This window comes from Dendrobates tinctorius, unplaced genomic scaffold (assembly GCF_039654945.1).
Source record: "Dendrobates tinctorius isolate UK_male_01 unplaced genomic scaffold, ASM3965494v1 ptg000105l, whole genome shotgun sequence".
NCBI classification, from domain to species: Eukaryota; Metazoa; Chordata; class Amphibia; order Anura; family Dendrobatidae; genus Dendrobates; species Dendrobates tinctorius.
In genome coordinates this window covers 8,287,511-8,306,473 of record NW_027361773.1, presented here as the reverse complement: position 1 = coordinate 8,306,473, position 18,963 = coordinate 8,287,511, and the positions used below count along the sequence as shown (strand labels likewise).

The 18,963-nt window shown below is 44.9% G+C and overlaps 1 pseudogene; it reads left to right on the top strand.

Annotated features, from left to right (window-relative positions):
- LOC141100520 (store-operated calcium entry regulator STIMATE-like) overlaps positions 1–18,963 on the top strand; it is a 140,026-nt pseudogene that overhangs the window by 11,558 nt on the left and 109,505 nt on the right.

Below are 18,963 nucleotides of genomic sequence, written 5' to 3'. Positions count from 1 at the left end.
TTTGCAAAGTCTGATCTGCCCTTTCTGTTTTTATGGCTGATTAAAGTTTTGCAACTTGAGAGGAACTCTCTGTATTTGCTCTCATGAAGTCTTCTCTTTATGGTAGACGTGGATACTGAAACACCTATTTCCCGAAGAGTGTTCATCACATGGGTGGACGTTGTGAAGGGCATTTTCTTCACCATGGAAAGGAGTCTGCAATCATCCACCACTATTGTCTTCTGTAGACATCTAGGCCTCTTTGAGTTCCCAAGCACACCAGTGCATTTTATTTTTTGGAAGAATGTATGAAACTTTTGATTTGGCCACTGTTAACAATTTTTCTATCTTTCTGTTGGATTTCTTTTTTTTTCCAGCCTAATGATGGTCTGTTCTCCAGAACTTTTACTTGCTTAATTGATGATGGATTAAAGAGTGAATAGCCAAGCAGCCCATTAAAGAGCTTTTGTGATAATTGTCCAATTACTTTTGGTCCCTTTTAAAAAAGAGGCAGCTACATATTAAAGAGCTGTAATCCTAAACCCTTACTCCAATTAGGATGTGAATACCCTCAAATTAAAGATGTGAGTCTGCACTTTAAGCCCCTATTGATTATATCACTGTATCTTGAATGTGTTGTGGTAAACAGCTAAAATACCAAAACTTGTCACTGCCCAAATATGTATTTACCTAACTGTATATGCAAGCCTGCAATGTAGAAGTATAAAGGTAATGTACAAACTTTGAATTCTAATGTGCAATATGCCAGAATTTCATCTTTGTGTAAAGCTGCTGTGTCTTTTACTCCTGGATTTACGAGACTTCTGACTATTTTGCAGTTACAGAAAACTAGTTACAATATGGTTTTTCTAATGAAAAGGACTTTCAGGAAGTTCCTGTTTATTTTAAACTGTCAGATTCTGAATATGGGATCAAGTACAGTGGAGTCAGTATGTAAAAACATCAGTAGAAAATCATGCATGCTCTGTGCATGTACAGCTCTGAAACTCCTTAGTATAGAAATGGAAAATACTACATGTTTCTATGCACAACTTTTTCTGCACCAACCATCAGTCAGTCTAATTACCGTATGTTTCGAACTATAAGATGCACCGGACCATAAGTCGCACCCCAAATTTTGGGGTGGAAAATAGCAAAAAAAATATTTTTATAAGATGGGGGTCCGTCTTATTGTCTGAATTTAAGGTATCTTACCTGAGGGCCGGCGGTGGTAGAGCGGGGTCACAGGAGGCATTTTCCCTTCTCAGGAAGCTGGCGGCAGCAGAAGTGGGGCAATACTGCAGTCCTGGGGTATCCCAGCGGTGCGATGCTGCCGATCTGGTGTCGGTGGTCAGGCAGAGCAGAGTGTATTGCATGGAGCATGGTCCCTTCCTCAGGATTCCTGCGGCAGAAATGTGGCAATGCTGCAGCCCGGTGTCCACGGTGAGCAGAGCCGAGTGCATAATTGGCTTCTCGGCGTCCATTTTCTCGAGACAGCACTGTGGAGAAACGGGTCAGTGGGTGCTCTCATCCGCTGGCCCGGCTGCCTTTAGCAAGACTGCAAGGACCAGGGCTCATACCACTGAACGCCCGCTCTATCTCCCGGTGGGCAATTCACTACACAGACAACATAGGGTTAGAGTAAAACAGTGTGACAACACTTTATTGAACCACCACACCCAATAGCAAACAGAACAATCCCAGCAGTTACCCCAAGATGGTGCATATTACAGGGTCTCACCCTTCCCTTCCACTGACTCGCTGGGATAATGGTCGATAATATGTCAGAGCTCCCAGGGTAGCTACTCCACCTGTGATACGCACGCAGAGGATGTAACGACAAGTGTAGGGAGATAACCGAGAGCAGTCCTGTGTTCATTCAGCTGGGTTCCGAAGTACCCTGAGCTGAGATCCTGAAGAGTGACCCCAACCAGAAGAAAAGAAGCTTCTTTTATACCCGAGGCATGTGTTCTATTTTTAGATTTACCCAGTGTTCTTCAGTCCACCCTCACAGCCTTTCCCTATCTACCTTCGAAGTCAACAAACTGGTTGTAGAATACAATACACAATTAGCATATCAGCACACAATAAACACAGATAAACACACACTATGTACAAGTCACAGCCGAGATCTCAATCCGCCTCCGGCGGCCCACGGCTTCAGGAAGATGGATGCAGGGAAACCAATGATTGACTTCGCACTGCTCACTGCCGACACCGAGCTTCAGCATCGCCACACTTCTGCTGACGGGTTCCCTAGGGAAGGGACGCTGCTACACCACTGCCACAACCCCCCGGTAAGCCTGCGTTCAGACTATAAAATGCACCCCTCATTTTCCTCCCAATTTTTTTGGGGAAAAAGTGCGTCTTATAGTCCGAAAAATACGGTATCTGCCCTTATAAATATGAATATGCAAATAGCTTCTACACAGAGATAAAGAGGGCTTGAACTAAAATGTCACCTATTAGAAGTGGTAATCTTAAAAGTCAATATCTACCTTCTAACGAAGGTACCACATGACTTAGTATAGGAAGTCAAACCAGAAACTCAATTTTAATATTTATTTTTAGAGAAACATTGGTTTCATAATGCTGTACATGAGGAGGGGTTACATACAATACATTAATAGAAATTACAATGAACAAACTAATAGTGACAGACAGGTACAGAGGGGAGAGGACTCTGCCCTTGCTGGCTTATAGTCTACATATTACAGACATATGTTTCGGGTTGGATGCTCCTCATCAGCGCAAAGCAGGAGAAGTGAATTGGCTAGGAGAGTGGCTTCTGACATATGATCTAAAGGGGAATTTATCTAATTTTGGAGAGTACCAAGCTATCATAAGGAGACTTTTAGACCATGCAGTGCTCCTCTGGGAAAATAATTATGTAAGTAGCGTCTTTGAATAGGAAGTGGACTTAAACTCCAGCGATACCGAAACAAATCGAGTGTCTGGTTTGTTTTTTTATTCTAGGAAATAGCGTTTAAGTCCTCATGCAAAGTTAATCCTTGAAGATGTGCTGTATAATTATGGATTAACTTTGCATTTGATATCACTTGAGTATCTGGGTTCTCGGATATGCTCAGCATTCATCAGGTATTGGCTGGTGCTTTGTTTGAATGTGTGGGGCAGGTGTGACTGTTGCTGGAGAACAAGAAACACGCCTATCCATGATGCCATTCACTTTGCAGGGAGGTGAAGAAGCCACTTCTGAAGTCACACTAGTGCAAATAGGTGGTCTTTTGGATAGCAGATGCTTCCAACATACTTGCCATCACCACCCAGTCTTCCAAACGGTCCACACTCACGACCCAAGAGTATGGATCACTTAATCCTCACCCTGATCCTCCTTCCTTCCACCATGTTTAGTCCCAGGAGACCAGTGATCCCAGACTACAACACTCCGAGGAGCTCTATACATCATCATTTCTTGATTGTGGCCTCTCACCCTGAATGTTACAAGAGGGACAGGAGGACATGCTTTTTAGTGATGCACAAATTTTAAACCGACCACGTTCACAAGATGACTGGGGAATGGCAAATTTTGTCTAAGGAGGTAGGTTTCGATGAGACTCAGTTGCTGATAAGTCAGATTGTTTTTAAGTCACCAAGTTAGGAGGACCATGGTGCGGAGGTGGAAGATGAGGTAGTATGACAAAAACACTGACCCAACCTGGGAAGCTGGCAAGCAGAGCGGAGGCCAGCAGCTCTGAGGGGGAGGGATTGGCAGCACCGAAACAACAGGCAGGAATAGGCAATGAAGTGATGAGAGAGAGAGAGAGAAGGTGGGCAACTGTTCTGCTCTGTCAAATAGTTAGGTGTTCCCCAGTCTGGGACTTTTTTAAAGAGAGTTCAGAGACAAAAAAGATGGTCATTTGCAACCTGTGCCATGCCAAGATCAGCAGGGGCCTGAACACTAAGAGCCTAACCACCACCAGCATGATCAGGTTCATGTAATCTAAGCACTTGGCCTTTGTGGGCCGAATACCTGGGTCCACAATTGGTGCCAGCGGATGACACCACTGCCTGCCTTCCCCTGTGCTAGATGCTTCCCAATTCCCTGTCCATGACACTGACGCAGATGCCTCCCAACCTGCACCTGTCCTTGCACATTCTGAGGCACCATCATCAGGCACTTCCAAAAACTTGTCCCTATCCCAGGCCTTGGAACAAAAAGAAAGTTCTCAGCCACCCACCCACCGGCCCAAACGATATACAGACACATTTCCAGGCTGCATTCTGTGGAAATGTTGCCGTTTAGGCTTGTAGACATTGAGGATTTCCACCGACTCATGACGGTAGCTGTCCCTCGGTACTTGGTTCACAGCCACCACTATTTATCTCCATGTGGCATCCTCGCCTTGTACAAGCATGTATCAAGGAACCTCTCCTGTGCCCTTACCAACGCACTTGCTGGGATTGTCCACTTAACGACATGTGGACAAGCACTTGTGGTCAGGGACAGTACATTTCCCTGACGTCACGCTGGGTGAAGATTGTGGTTGCTGAGGCTGAATCCCACCCTGGCACAGTGCATAAGCTGCTGACACCGAGGATTGCTGACCCAATTTTGATAAGGGTATACTACACCTCCAACAGCAGTTCCTTCACCCTCTCGCCTCCTCATTCTCCATCTCCTGTGTTATCTCAGAGCAGCTGTTACCATCCACATCGGATGAAACCTGGAATCTCTGCAGTACTGGCTCAGTGAAGCGGCAACAGGCTCTGCTAAGGCTAGTTTGCCTAGGAGAAAAAGCGCACACCGCGGTAAAGTTATTGAAAGGAATAACAGACCAGACAGATCTGTGGCTCTCATCACTTAACCTCCAACCAGGTATGGTTGTGTGTTATAATGGCTGTAACCTGGTGGCAGCTGTGAAGCTTGGCAAGTGGACACACAAACAACATGCTTGGTCCACGTGCTTAACTTGATCATTTAGCGGTTTCTTAAAACCTACCCAGATTTGCCAGATATTCTGGTCAAGATATGCCACCTCAGCCCCCATTTCTGCAAGTCAGATACAGCTGCCAGCGCTCTGCCAGTGCTACAGCATTGCAAGCAAGTGCCTGTTCACTGACTGGTGTGCAACATGACTATGCACTGGAACTCTACACTGCACATGCTGGCAAGGCTTTGTGAGCACTAGAGGCCAGTTGTGGAATTCCAGCTCCAACATGCCCATCGGTATTCTGGTCAGCTCTGCATATAACAACTGAAGAGTGGGCATGGATCAGTTGTACAGTTCTCCAATACTTTGAGGACTCCACAAAGATGGCGAGTGGCGATGACTTTATAATCTGCACAGCAATCCCACCTCTATGCCTACTTACCCAGTCATGGTTCACAATTAAACGTTAAGCTTTGCATGCCAACCAGGTGGAGATGGAGGAAGACATGAGACAGGGAGATACTACCCAGTCCAGCCTCTTCATATCTGCTCAGCATGGATTGGGTAACAATGAGGAGGTGGAGGCTGAGGAGGAGGAACAGGAGCTGGTTGCTAGCAAAACATAGGCTAGTACCCACACAAGCCTTGTCCCGTCTCTCCTACGTGGATTGGCTGTGGAGGGGAATCAGGTGGTAGAAAAGGGAGGAGATGTAGTGTATTAGTCATGGTGGAGACATGAAAGTGTTGGCTGTAGGGCGCATGGCACACGTGGCCTACTTTAGGTACCGCTGCCTTTCTCGTAACCCCCGTGTTGGATTCATCTAGGCCAAAAAAAAGTACTGGTTGTTCACCCTGCTAGACCCACAATAGAAAGAGAAACTTGCATCTCTGTTTCCTGAGGTGGAGAGGTCTGCTAAAATGTTGCTATACCAGAAGGCTATTGTGGAAAATATGTTGGAAAAATTCCCATCAGACAATGCTAGTGACTGGGCTAGCTTTTTGCCCAACCATGGAGGACAGGTAAGGGAGACACACACCAGGTACAGCATAGACATGGGTACACTGTCATAGGCCTGGGGGCCAATTTCATGACACCTTCCCAGCATCCAGACTCTGATGACCGGGTATTTTTGACAAGGAGGGAGAAGTCTTTAATGATTGTTAAGCAATACCTGGCTGATAAAACCAACATACTCCCTAATTCTTCTGCAACCTTCAACTATTTGGTGTCAAAGCTGGCTCCTGGCATGAACTGTGCGTCTATACCTTGGAGGTGTTGTGCTGCCATGCTTCTAGCATCTTTTCTGAGAGGGTTTTTATAGTGCCAGCGGGTGGGGGATGTCAAAACAGACAGGCGTTTTCGCCTGTCAACAGAAAATGCTGACAGGCTCACTCTGATAAAAATGAACAAAGCCAGGATTAGCCCCGACTTTTCCACACTACCAGATGACAGCAGCACATAAAGTGTTATTAATCTTCAATATTTGAATGAGGCCATTCAGTTGTCTTCAAGGGTGTATGGATAGCCCTCCTTATCATTTTTTTCTGGCTTTGCACTGTGTGCAGAGCCTTTGAGTGTAGAAGCACATTTTAAATATTTGAATGAAGTACTGCAGTTGGGGCCTTGAAGGGTGTATGGATGATAGTGCTTGTAATTTTTGGCAGGCTTTGCACTATGTGCAGAGCTTTTATAAGTAAAGGAGTAACAAAACTACAATTTGCTCACAATATTTGAATGAGGTACATCAGTTGGTGCCCACGGGTATAATTTTTAGCAGTCTTTGCACTTAATACATAACTTTTATGTATCTAGGAGTACCACTACAATGACAATTTTAAGAGAATGTGTATGAAGCCCTCTTTTATGTCTAATTTAGGATGTGTCTGAGTTGTCTTCCATAAAATTTTTGCCAGTTCTTGCTTCCTTCATAAACTATACTGAAATTTCCATTTTTTAAATTAAAATTTCAATTTTGGTTTACTTAAATTGTAATTTTTTTAAATCCTTTTTAAAGTTTGCCAGATTATACATGTCATTATACATGAAAGAATGTTTTAAGATTTTTTTTTTTCATGTAAACTCCAATTTCTCTTTGATTTTGAATGTTTTATTGTCAGTCTGTTTTTCAGGGGTCTTCCCCATGCTGTTCTCTTCACTCAGCACTTTTTCCATCCATTTCAACATTTTCACTGCCCCCTTTTTAGGTCTGCCGGATAAATGCTCGGTTTTCCCTTTGACTCCCATTATACTCGTTACTCGAAATGAACATCCAAGCATTAGGAATAGCTCGGTTCGAGGAACAAGCATCCAAGCATTTTCGTGGTTTCTCATCTCTACTACTTATGTCTACCATTTTCCTGGCTGCCTCAATGTACATGTTTGTGTGCAGACTGGTGCAGGAGCTATCTCCTATCATATGCTCTATTCTGGTGAATAAATTAGTGCATGCTGTGATTTTTTTTTTTTCCATTTGGACCTTCAAATAAGGCCTGTGACTTATGTTATGGTGCATAATGTTAGAGCATCTGCAGTGAAATACCTATCTGTGGACACTAGTAGGGCATTCTGTGTCAGCCATTATGTAATCACACTTAAAGGGGTTGTCCGCTCCAAATAAATAAGTCTGCAGTCACTCTGTGTGACTGCAGATTTATGAATCCCCCCAGCACACGCACTGTGTGCTGCGGGGATTCGCCGGATTCCTACCTGGAACCAGAGATTATGTATGAGTCATACATACACCCAGCCAGTGGGTTCGCTCTATACATATATATTGATCAGAGTCCGCTCCCCGTCTAGTGATGCGGCCGGCTAGTGGGCGTGTCTGACTAGAAGGCTCGGCCTCGCTCCATACAAGTAAATGGAGAGTGAGGCCACACCCATTGGTCGAGAATATGTATAACTTATACATACCCTCCCGGGTCGGAAACTTGTGAATCCCCACATAGTGACTGCAGACTTATTTATTTTGGACCGGACAACCCATTTAATGGGGTTATACATCATTAGATAATGCGTCAGGGCCATTGTTTATCCAGATTATCTGGCAATATTTTCTAGGTTTTGAATGACGTTACAAGCTGCTGTAATCTTAGTGTAAACCTCCTTTGTAGAAATAATGTATTCTTGTAATGTCGTTATGTGTGGTGCCTGAGCTAGAACCATAAACCAGTGGTAAGCCACCGCTAACTGGCGTAGTCCCTCTAAGGCCGGAGTCACACTGGTGAGGAATATGGCCGAGTGAGAGGCGCTAAAAGCACGCATTAGACACGGACAAATGATTCTCTATGGGGTCACTCGCACCAGGCGTATATTTCTCATCCGTATCCTATGCTCCGTGCCAATCGCAGCATGCTGCGATTGTCAGCGTACTGCGCCCGTAGGGTGCGCAAAAAATACGGATTACACACGGACCACACATGTGACCTGCGAGCAATATGCAGGTCTTTTGTCTGGTGACAGGAAATGGGCCAATCATCAGGAAGCCTAGACATGCAAATGAGCTCAAAAAGCGCTCCAGACATCCTGGAAGTACGCCTCCACGGAGTACAGCAGCAGCATGGCGTCCACGTACATAAATGTGGAGATGCTCATTGTCCTGGTGCAGGAGCGTCCCGAAATATGGGACCCACGTGATGCAAATTATGCTAACCGGGCAAGAAAGGAGGCGTCATGGAGGCGCATCTGTCGCCAGATGTACCATGACTTTGGTGACCGACCACGTGATGAGCAGTATAAAATTCGTAAGTGCAACGCAAAACATCATTAACCTTAGCGCGCAAGAAAAAAGGAATCTAGAATCAGCACCCCCCTTCCTGTGCATGTACTTTTAGCCTCATGAGGCCGTTACATTTGGATGTGACACGTGGATTCACACAGCCATAATTTGGGGTTAGGCCACAAGCTTCTCATCCTCCTAGCCAAAAAAATTATTAAGTGTAGCTAATGAGACCCTGTGTATCTGCCCAATTACATATGCCACCATGGGTAGAAAGCACACCCTAGAAGGCCCCATGCCTAGACTACTGGTAGAAAATGTGACCTCTCAAATATGTGCATTTTACAATATTTCCTGTCACATTGCAGTGGAAGATGTGATGAAACGCTGGAGAAGCATCCGGGACCAGTTCCGCCGGGAACGCCAGCAGCGGTCCAGGAGTGGGGATGCTGGATATGTAAAAAGGAAGTACATATACTATGACCGGCTGTCCTTCCTCGCCCCAATTCTGGATATGAGACCGTAAGTAGATACCTCACACCACATTACACAAATACATTACACAAATACTTTACAGGGACAAAAATATTGATGTATTTTTGCCTCTGTTCTATTTCATAACAGAACTCAATCCAACCTTACGGATCGAGGAACGGCCTCAGAGGCAAAGCCCATTATAGATCCTGTAGGGGATGAGGTGGCTGGCCCATATTCTCCCCCTATAAGAAGGATGGCTGAAGATGAGGCATCACAGGACAACACAATGGCTGGCCAACACACAACACCACCAGGACGGTCTGCTGCTGCCCCATCACCCATCCTGGAAGAGCTGGGCAACTTGAGCAGCAGCCCAACTGCCCAGATCAGGGCCTCCCCACAGGCTGCTCTTACATCACGGCGAACAAGAAGAAGGCGCCAGGTCACTATTCAAGAGAGCAGGACCAATGTGGACACAGGGGTGCTCAATTATTTATCTAGAGTAACTACAGATGATGGGGAGGAGGCCTATGCACGTAGCCTCACCCTTTATCTCCGTGCCCTTACCCGTGAGGTCAGGCTCTGTATTAGGGGATGTATTCAGATCCTGCTTGATGCAAGCACCCCCCCCCCCCCAATACCCCATATGAGGTTTTTGAATTTCTGGAGAGGTGGCAGCTCTCACCACGAAATCTAATGCGCATGAGACCATCCACACAGATGCTTGCTCAAGCAGGGTCCGAACAGCCCCTAATACGTGGGCCAACACCTCAACCCCTTCCTCCCCCTACCCAACCTTCTATTCCGCAGCCCCAAATGTCAGCCTCAAGCCAACCCCACCAATATGGCCACTTGTACCCACCCAGTGTTGGAGGCTGGTCCCAACCTGGTTGGGGACGATCTGGCTATCTTGGTGGGTATGAGCCACGTGCCTACCACAGCCAACAAGAAGCCCCTCACCATCATCATTACTCTGGCCAGTATCCCCAACAGTCCCAGGAGGCAGGACAATTCCAGCATCATGGGCAACAGTATGGCCCCACACAAGGCGATGTTGGCCACAGTGTCCAGCAGCACCCACAGGCTGTTCTTCCACGTTCCCCTTCCCCAACCTATGAGGATTTATGATTCTGATGGCGGGAGATGTCCAGTGCATTTTAACTGGTGCTCCAAATAGAAAGGAAAAAACAGGTGTTCTCCATCACCAACATTTTGTACATAGTTTAACATTCTAATTTTTAAACAATGTTTTCCAAACATATGAAACAATCCATCATGACAGGCAAGGCTACCTCACGCCTTTCAGACAGATATTACATGTGTGTACAAAAGAGAATATTTCAACGCGCTATACTGTAAAATGAAAGGATGAAAAGACACTACTCACTTGCTAATGCCTAGGAAAGGCATGCTGGCCTTAGTGAAGTAGTCACCTTTTTTGCTAGCAATCTCTAGTAAAACAATTCAAGGCGACCAGCATTCAGAATATCACGCTCTCTCTATTTCTTAACAAGTGAGTTTTGTTTTTTCATCCTTTCAAGTATAGCATGGTTAAATATTCTCTGTTCTACATACAGGTAATATCTGTCTGAAAGCCATGAGGTAGCCTTGCCTGTCATGGTGGAATCTTTCTATGATTGGAAAACATTATGAGGAAATGTGAGTGTTTATCTTTTAGCATTTATTTTGGTGATGGAGCTCACCTTTTTTTGGCAAATCTAGTTTAATCTTGTCATGCAGCAATGTTGTTATTGCCTAATCTTTTTTTGTGTTTTGTTATGTAATGTTACTTTTCAAAAAAGTTAAAGAAGGCACAAAGGGTCATTTTGCCCATTGCCAAAATGTTCTTATGGCAATATTATGTTTGCTTTTAAGCAAACCAAAAAAAAAAAAAAAGGCAAAACTAAAAATTTGTCTACTATAGTTAACGTCTCTGTGTGATTTTTCACAATCCCTCACAACATATTAACATACACTAACCAATGCAATGAAACACTCATAGAATCATAAGGGGTTGAGTAATATATATTTAGACACACTTAAAGAAACAAACTATAACATAGACACAGCATGCTCTTGCCTAGAAGTTGCCCCCTCAGGTGAGATAAAGTAATTAGTGAAAATATCACGCACTTTTAGGCGAGAGAGCGGTCTACGTTGAGGGTTCATAGGTGGTCTCACCCTGCGCACATTGTCCGGCCTACGCACAACACCAGCAGAGGAGGAACAATCATGTATCCTAGTGAAGTTATGAAGAACCACACAGGCTTTCACAACTTCATTAACATTCTGTTCACTCAACTGAATGGCAGACTGGAGTACCCGCCATTTGGCACAAAGAATCCCAAAGGAACACTCCACCAGTCGCCTAGCACGTGATAGGCGCAAGTTAAAAATTCTGCGCCTTACGCACCCTGATATGTTTGCCATCCAGGGCCCCAATACAATTTGGAAACTGGCAGTCCTCCTCAAAGTCCTTTGATATCCTCAACCAGTCTTCCATCCTGGGCTCGGTCATGACCACTTGATGGAGTCTTGTCCAGATTTCTGTACATGTAGACCTCACTATGCCTGAAATGGTTGATCTTCCAATGAGAAACTCATGGTGGAGGGCGGCATAAGACAGGTCAGTGGACAGGAAGCTGTAGAACAACAGAAATTGTTAAGTTTAGAATGCATAAAGTCCAAAAAAATCAGTTACATGCCGACCAAACTTGGTAGGAATTGAGATAGAATAACACACACATATTTGGTGGCACAATGACTAAGTGATATGCAGGACATATTAGATCTAACATTCTGGTGTGTAAATTGAAACATATTTGGAGTAAGATGAAGGCATTAAACTTTGTCCAAGAAGGCAAAAAAACATAATTTAGCACACACATTATGAACATAGAGAATGTGGTTGTGTAGTACATACCGTATTGTGAGTAGAAGTCGCTCCTCTGCAGATATCGCTTTGCGCATCCTTGTGTCCTGAAAGGTTATCCCAGGGCGCACTGTCTCCAAGAGTCGATCAAATGTGGAAATGCTCATGCGACAGTACTGGTAAAATTTCTCCGGATGCTCTCTGTTTCTGAGTGTCTAAATAGGGTGCAGGCTAATGATTTAAATTGTTTGCAGGCCTCAAAACCGTGAAATGTCCATTTTGCAAGGCTGCGAGAAAATCCCGCCATACGGATTGCATACGGATGCCACACGGATTACATACGGATGCTGACATGCACAAAATACGCGACCACACCTTGCTTACGGATGACCTACGGAGCACTATTTAGGGGTCATTCATCCGTATTACGCATGTAAACTACGGACCGTATTTTGCGCAGGTTGGTGTGACTCCAGCCTAAGAATGTTTCTTTCTGAGGCTGAACAGTGAAATAGAAAGAAAAGTTATGATAGGGGACCCATCAAGTATTTTTTTAGGGCCAAAATTTTGGTGGGAGGTCTCTCTAGCAGTGGCATATATTGTTTTAGATATTTCCTGGCCTAAATGTTGCCACTTCATTGTGGTCAACTTGATTTGCCGGTATTCTATTCATATAACATTTCAGCGTTGGCTTAAGAGGTATGTCCGCTTTCAGCAGCAACCAATCCTTCGATGCCCCTATACTCATGCTGTTGGAGTAACTGCCCTGAGACTGGTCTGACACCTTTAAAAAAAAAAAAAAGAGTAGAAATGTTTCCCTTACGCTTTTCTGTGATATACACTCATTGATTTTCCTTTTAAAAAAAACAAATGTAAAATACTGATCAAATCTGCAATGTGTGCACGGGGGATAGACTGTAGAATCCACCCACCCACTTATTATGCAGGATTTTCAGAACAGTTCCAGTTAGATATAGGTAGAAATACCCTGTCATCTATGCCATAGACATACGATTGGTCTTGCACAATAAGAAAACTGTACACACAGATCTGGTTTTACCACTAGATGGCGCAGTTGTCACGGCTGATTATATTAGTAACCAGGGCTTTATACAAGCTTTTTGACTATGTCTAAAGTTGCACTGCATAAAACAGCAGACACCTGCTGTGTATGGAGCAGAGATTATCACCGGATGTGTGACGTTGATGTATGTCAATTGTTTGGAAAAGGTTAAACCACTATTAAAGGAGGTGTCCAAGGTAGTACACATTAATGGAGAGAAATGCACATACACTTCTCTGTTCCTAAAAGCGTGCCCCATTCCTGAGATAACTGCAAGTCCCAGCAATCTCAAATGGGAAGACTTCTTTAATTCTAGGAACTGTGCATATCAAATATTTAAGAAGTAACATAAGCCCCAAAAAGTACAATAAATATGCACTAAATGAATGACAGACTGATACATAGGGAGAGCAGATCCTGTCTGTGAGCCACAAGGGCTTATAATCTACAAGGAAGGGTTTTGTGCCGGTGTCATAAAAAATTACAGATTTTTTTGGCGCCCTTTGACTTTTGGTTGTTTTATGCAGCTCACGCTACATTTATAAATTGAGTGTCATATGGGAGTGGTTAGCTATACAAATAAAGTTTAAACTAGGCTAAGGAAAATGTTACTATGTCATTCCAGTTGGTAGGATGGTGTAAAAAGTGAAAAATCAGTTCTGGACATAGTGTTACATTTTGGGCATATTTAACATTATGTATCAAACATTATGCAACATTTGGTAAATTTGGTGCAAATCACTGGATCACAGTCACCAGCAAGACATACAATATTTAACATCATATCTTATGCATATACAGTGAAGAATCATAGAATGGTAGAGCAAAAGGGTAAGGTTATGTGCACACGTTGCGGATTCTGCTGCAGTTCTGCGAGTGATGTACATTACCATTTAAGGCTATGTAAAACAAAATACGCAGTGCACATGCTGCAGATTTTTCCACGCAGATTTCGTGTGGATTTAAAACTGCAGCATGTCACTTCTTTTGTGCGGATCCGCAGCAGTTTTACAGCAGTTGCTCCATTATAGGAATCCACAGGTGTAAAACTTCAGGTAAAATCCGCACAAAAACTGCAGAAAATCCGACGTCAATCTGCACTAAATCCGCAGGTAAAACGCAGGTCATTTTACCTACGGATTTAGCAAAATCTGCGCGGAACATTCCACAGCAGAATCCGCACCGTGTGCACATAGCCTAACAAAGCTTTGAAAATTTGACTTTCAGGTTCCATATCTCACCAGCCATTACTACTTTGAACTTGAGACTACATCATTTTATAGATTATCATCTTAGCTATCTCATACATAAATTTGACTTGCAACTATTTAGTATATGATTAGTTATGCAGATTCTTGTCATGTCTCTACATTGTTATTGTTTTGCTCCTGAAAATCTAAATTTTATTTTTTGTTAGCATTTTGTAAATCCAACTTTTGGCTTTCATCACTGCCTGAATTCTTCTGGGCATGCTCTCAGATCAGTCAAGCAAGTCTTGACCGAAATCTGATCCCAGGTCTACTCTACACGTTCCCAAAGTTGGTGCGTACTGGTCGACTCACTTGGGTAGGTATACATTTTTTTCTTCAACTCTACTCACTCACTGAATGCACAATGAAATGAATAAAAAACAAATCTGAACTGAGAAAAGTAAGTTAATGTGTATGCACAATGTAAGTGCATATTAACACATGACCATTAACCAGAGAAAACATTCATTATTCATTTCATTGTTCATTCAGTGCATATAGGGGTGTGACCGCCCTCTTTCTGAGCTGGGAAAGCCATCCAGTCTGGCCTAAGCTGTTACTAGTGGTTCAGCCGCTCGACCCTTATTCACATTCACGCCACTTGGCAAGAGAAAAGGTTTTAAATACTAGAGTAGGGACTGTCCCACAAGGGTTGCCGTGACGTGGCGGTATGGCTTGTACATTATTTTGATCAAAATTATGTTTACTAAATACCCTTATTATTATTACCTTTATGCATTATTTGCAGTACATTTTTTACTTTTTAGTTCAGGATATTTGTGTTTTTTGCTTTTTGTTTTCTCTGGTTAATGGTCATGTGTTAATATGCACTTACATTGTGCATACACATTAACTTACTTTTCTCAGTTCAGATTTGTTTTTTATTCATTTCATTGTGCATTCAGTGCATATAGGGGTGTGACCGCCCTCTTTCTGAGCTGGGAAAGCCATCCAGTCTGGCCTAAGCTGTTACTAGTGGTTCAGCCGCTCGACCCTTATTCACATTCACGCCACTTGGCAAGTGAAAAGGTTTTAAATACTAGAGTAGGGACTGTCCCACAAGGGTTGCCGTGACGTGGCGGGATGGCTTGTACATTATTTTGATCAAAATTATGTTTACTAAATACCCTTATTATTATTATTATTATTACCTTTATGCATTATTTGCAGTATATTTTTTACTTTTTAGTTCAGGATATTTGTGTTTTTTGCTTTTTGTATACTTCCTGTTGTTGTCCTGTTGGAACACACTGTAGTCATTTTCATACCCATAGCCCTTGAGTGTACGAAGTAACTCCTCTTATAATCATTTAGTGAAAAAATGTACACAAGAACCAAGGAAAATATACAGAAATATAACTTTTACTAATGTATCAAAAATACAACACTCAAGTATATATAACTAGAAATGTTAAAAAGTGGGAAACAACAAGGTGGCGCCTCAGTACCAAATACAGAGCTAAAGAGACAAGCAATGCATGCTGAATAGATTGAAGGTGGGGTACAAAATAGGACTAGAAAAGGTAACTAGGAACTAAGGGGCTAAATGCCTAAAAAATAGCAATTTCACAGAGAAGAATCCCTGTAAGTTTCCAAAAAAAACACCTATAAAATTCTACCCTGCATGCTCTAAGGGTAGCGCATAACTGAAGCATTACCCGAAAGAAGAAACTGGGAAAGAAAAAGCACAATAGGGTGTTGTCACAGAGTGACTGACCCAGTGAGACACGACCCGAGGGTTGGTTGTTCACCAAATAGCACAACACACAAGGGAACACCAGGAAAACAATAACTATGGCGGGCCCTTTATGTGATGATTTCTGGAGTGGACCCTCTGAGTCGTGGCACCCACCTGGGGCGAGCTGACCTAGTTGAGGACCACCCCCTATACAGGGAGTGTCAGGGGCAAGCCCAAGGGGGTGAGCCACCACGACTGCTGGGACCAGATGGCCGGCTCATGGAAGACACGAGTGTGAGTGTCTAGTAGCAGGGAATGTGCAAGGTACAAGCGAGTGCAAAGTGTGGTCACAGGGTTTCACCAGGTAACAAGGTACAAGTGAGTGCAAAGCGTGGTAACAGGGTTTTGCCAGGTTCAAGACAGTACTAGACATAGTCACAAAGGCACGGTGGTTACGAAGCAAAGCAGGGTGCGTGCAGGTGGGCATGCCAGGGTCCAAGGCATGGTGCATGTTTAGGAGACTCACCAGGGTTCAAGGTTCTAGGCATGGTGTGTGTTAGGAGACACGCCAGAGTCCAAGGTTCAAGGCATGGTGCGTGTTTAGGAGACATGCCAGGGTCCAAGGTTCAAGGCATGGTCCTGCACGTGCTAAGAGGCACGCCAGGGTTCAAGGCAAGGTCCTGCGTGTGCTAGGAGGCACGTCAGAGTTCAAGATACAGGGCATGGTGCGTGCTAGGAGACATGCCAGGGTTCAAAGCAAGGACCTGCGCATGCTAGGAGACACGCCAGGGTTCAAGGCAAGGTCCTGCGCGTGCTAGGGGGCATGCCAGTCTTCAAGGCATGGACAGGACAAGAACCAGGAGGAAAGACAGGACATGTGCTATGGAGTACTGCTGGACATGTACCAGGATGAAAGACAGGACATGTGCTAAGAAGCACGCCTGGACATGAACCAGGAGGAAAGACAGGACATGTGCTAGGAAGCATGAAGCAGAGCAGAAAGCAGAGCTTGTGCTAAAGGAGCACGATGGAGCATAGTAAAGGAAAGACAAGGCAGAGTACAGGCACAGAGCACAGGACCGAGTACGGTACAGTGGATGAAGCCGAGTACAGGCACAAGGCAGGGTAAGGTACAGAGCACAAAGCAGGTACAGAGCTATAGCACGTGCTAGACAGCACGGCAAAGCGTAGAACAGAAACAGGGCTTGTGCAAGCGAGCACAAGGAAGAGTATAGGAAAGGAGAGCTTGTGCAAGAGAGCACAACAAGAAAGAATTATAGGAAAGCAGAGCTTGTGCTAAAGGAGCACGATGGAGCAGAGTAAAGGAAAGACAAGGCATGTGCTAAGGAGCACGGCTGGACATGTACCAGGAGGAAAGACAGGATGTGCTAAGAAGCAAACCTGGACATGAACCAGGAGGAAAGACAGGACATGTGCTAGGAAGCATGGCAGAGCAGAAAACAGAGCTTGTGCTAAAGGAGCACAATAGGGCAGAGTAAAGGAAAGACACACTAGGCAAGGTACAAGCCACGAGGCAAGAGCGTGTGTGAAGAGGCACAACAAGAGCAGAGTGCAGGACGCTGAATACAGGGATCAACCGAGCAAAGGTCATGCAGGCGTAGCAGGGAAGCACAACACGATAGACAAAGTACAGGCACAGAGCGTGTGCAAAGAAGCACCACAGAGCAGAGTGCAGGGGCGCTGAATACAGGGAGCGACCGAACAAAGGCCATGCAGGCCTAGCAGGGAAGCACAACACGATAATCAGGCCCCTCCCATAGGAAGAGGCGACCTGATATAGGGCATTGGCACTTGGACTTCCGGGTCAGGTCCTCCAGGACCATAGAGAGGAATTCTGGGTCAGGTCCTCCAGGACCACAGAGAGGAACAGCTGCAGGCAGAGCAGAGATGGGCGCGCACGCGCACTGGGCATAGGAGGTGCGCATGCGCACTAGCAACGGCATGCAGCCACAGGGTGAGATGCACATGCGCACTCGAGAGGGCCCCTGAAACGGCCTCAGGGTCTCGGCTCCGGGGGTCATGCGGTGCAAGCGGCATGACACTGTCGATGGGGAACGGGGAAGTGGATACCTCCTGCACTCACCTGAGGATGTGCCCTAATCTCCCTAACACCCCTATATGGATTCTTTCACCCCATCGCTGAGCAGGATACCTAATCCCTCACTTGCCCTGCTTTTATCCCTTAGTAGGGAACTGGCAGGTGAGAGCACTAGTCCCACCGCTGCACTAAGACAACAAAAGGAATCGAAAAACAGACACCAAAAGGGGCAACATAACAAAAAATGCAACACTTAGCTTTCTGCTGCAAAGCACCGCACAGCAAGATAAAGACACCAAATCAAAGTATTCAGCTGAAGCACCACTGCACCCAGCCAACTCCTTCCTCTAGTTTGGTCACTTTAGAATACTCTAACACCGACAGTCAGCTGATGCATCACGTGACCTCTTGAAGGATGGTGTGAGTGGCCCCCACCCACATCAGTAGATCTGGCAGCAATGCAATTACACCAGCAGGCTGGGGGGGGGACTGACATTAACCCCCGATGGCCTGAAAGGAAAAAAGTTTTAATCTGAGAAGCCAGATCTTCCACAGATCGAAAAATGGATCATGACAGGTGTTATCTGATGACAAAGGGGTGTCAGGTAAAGGAGAGAATACATTCACCTTGCTAGGTTGCTGAATGGCAACACATAGCGGGCACATATCAGCTGCTGCACAGATGCCCGTCATGAAGACAACCATAGATACAGCAAGAAGACGGAGGTATCACTCATGCGATGCTGATATCCAAATATCTGTGAAGTTAAAACATGTATTTCCAGGTCACCACCTGACAGCACGATGGAGGACATCCTTCTTATCCACAGTGGGACAGGAAACCGCGAGAGCTCAAAAGGACCCTCCCCTCGCCATCCTTCAGTGTTTTTCCTGTCCCACTGCGGATAGGAACGACGGGAGAAATCCGACCGTTCCGAGCAGATGGTGAGGATCGGGGGCCCAGCCTTACCCTT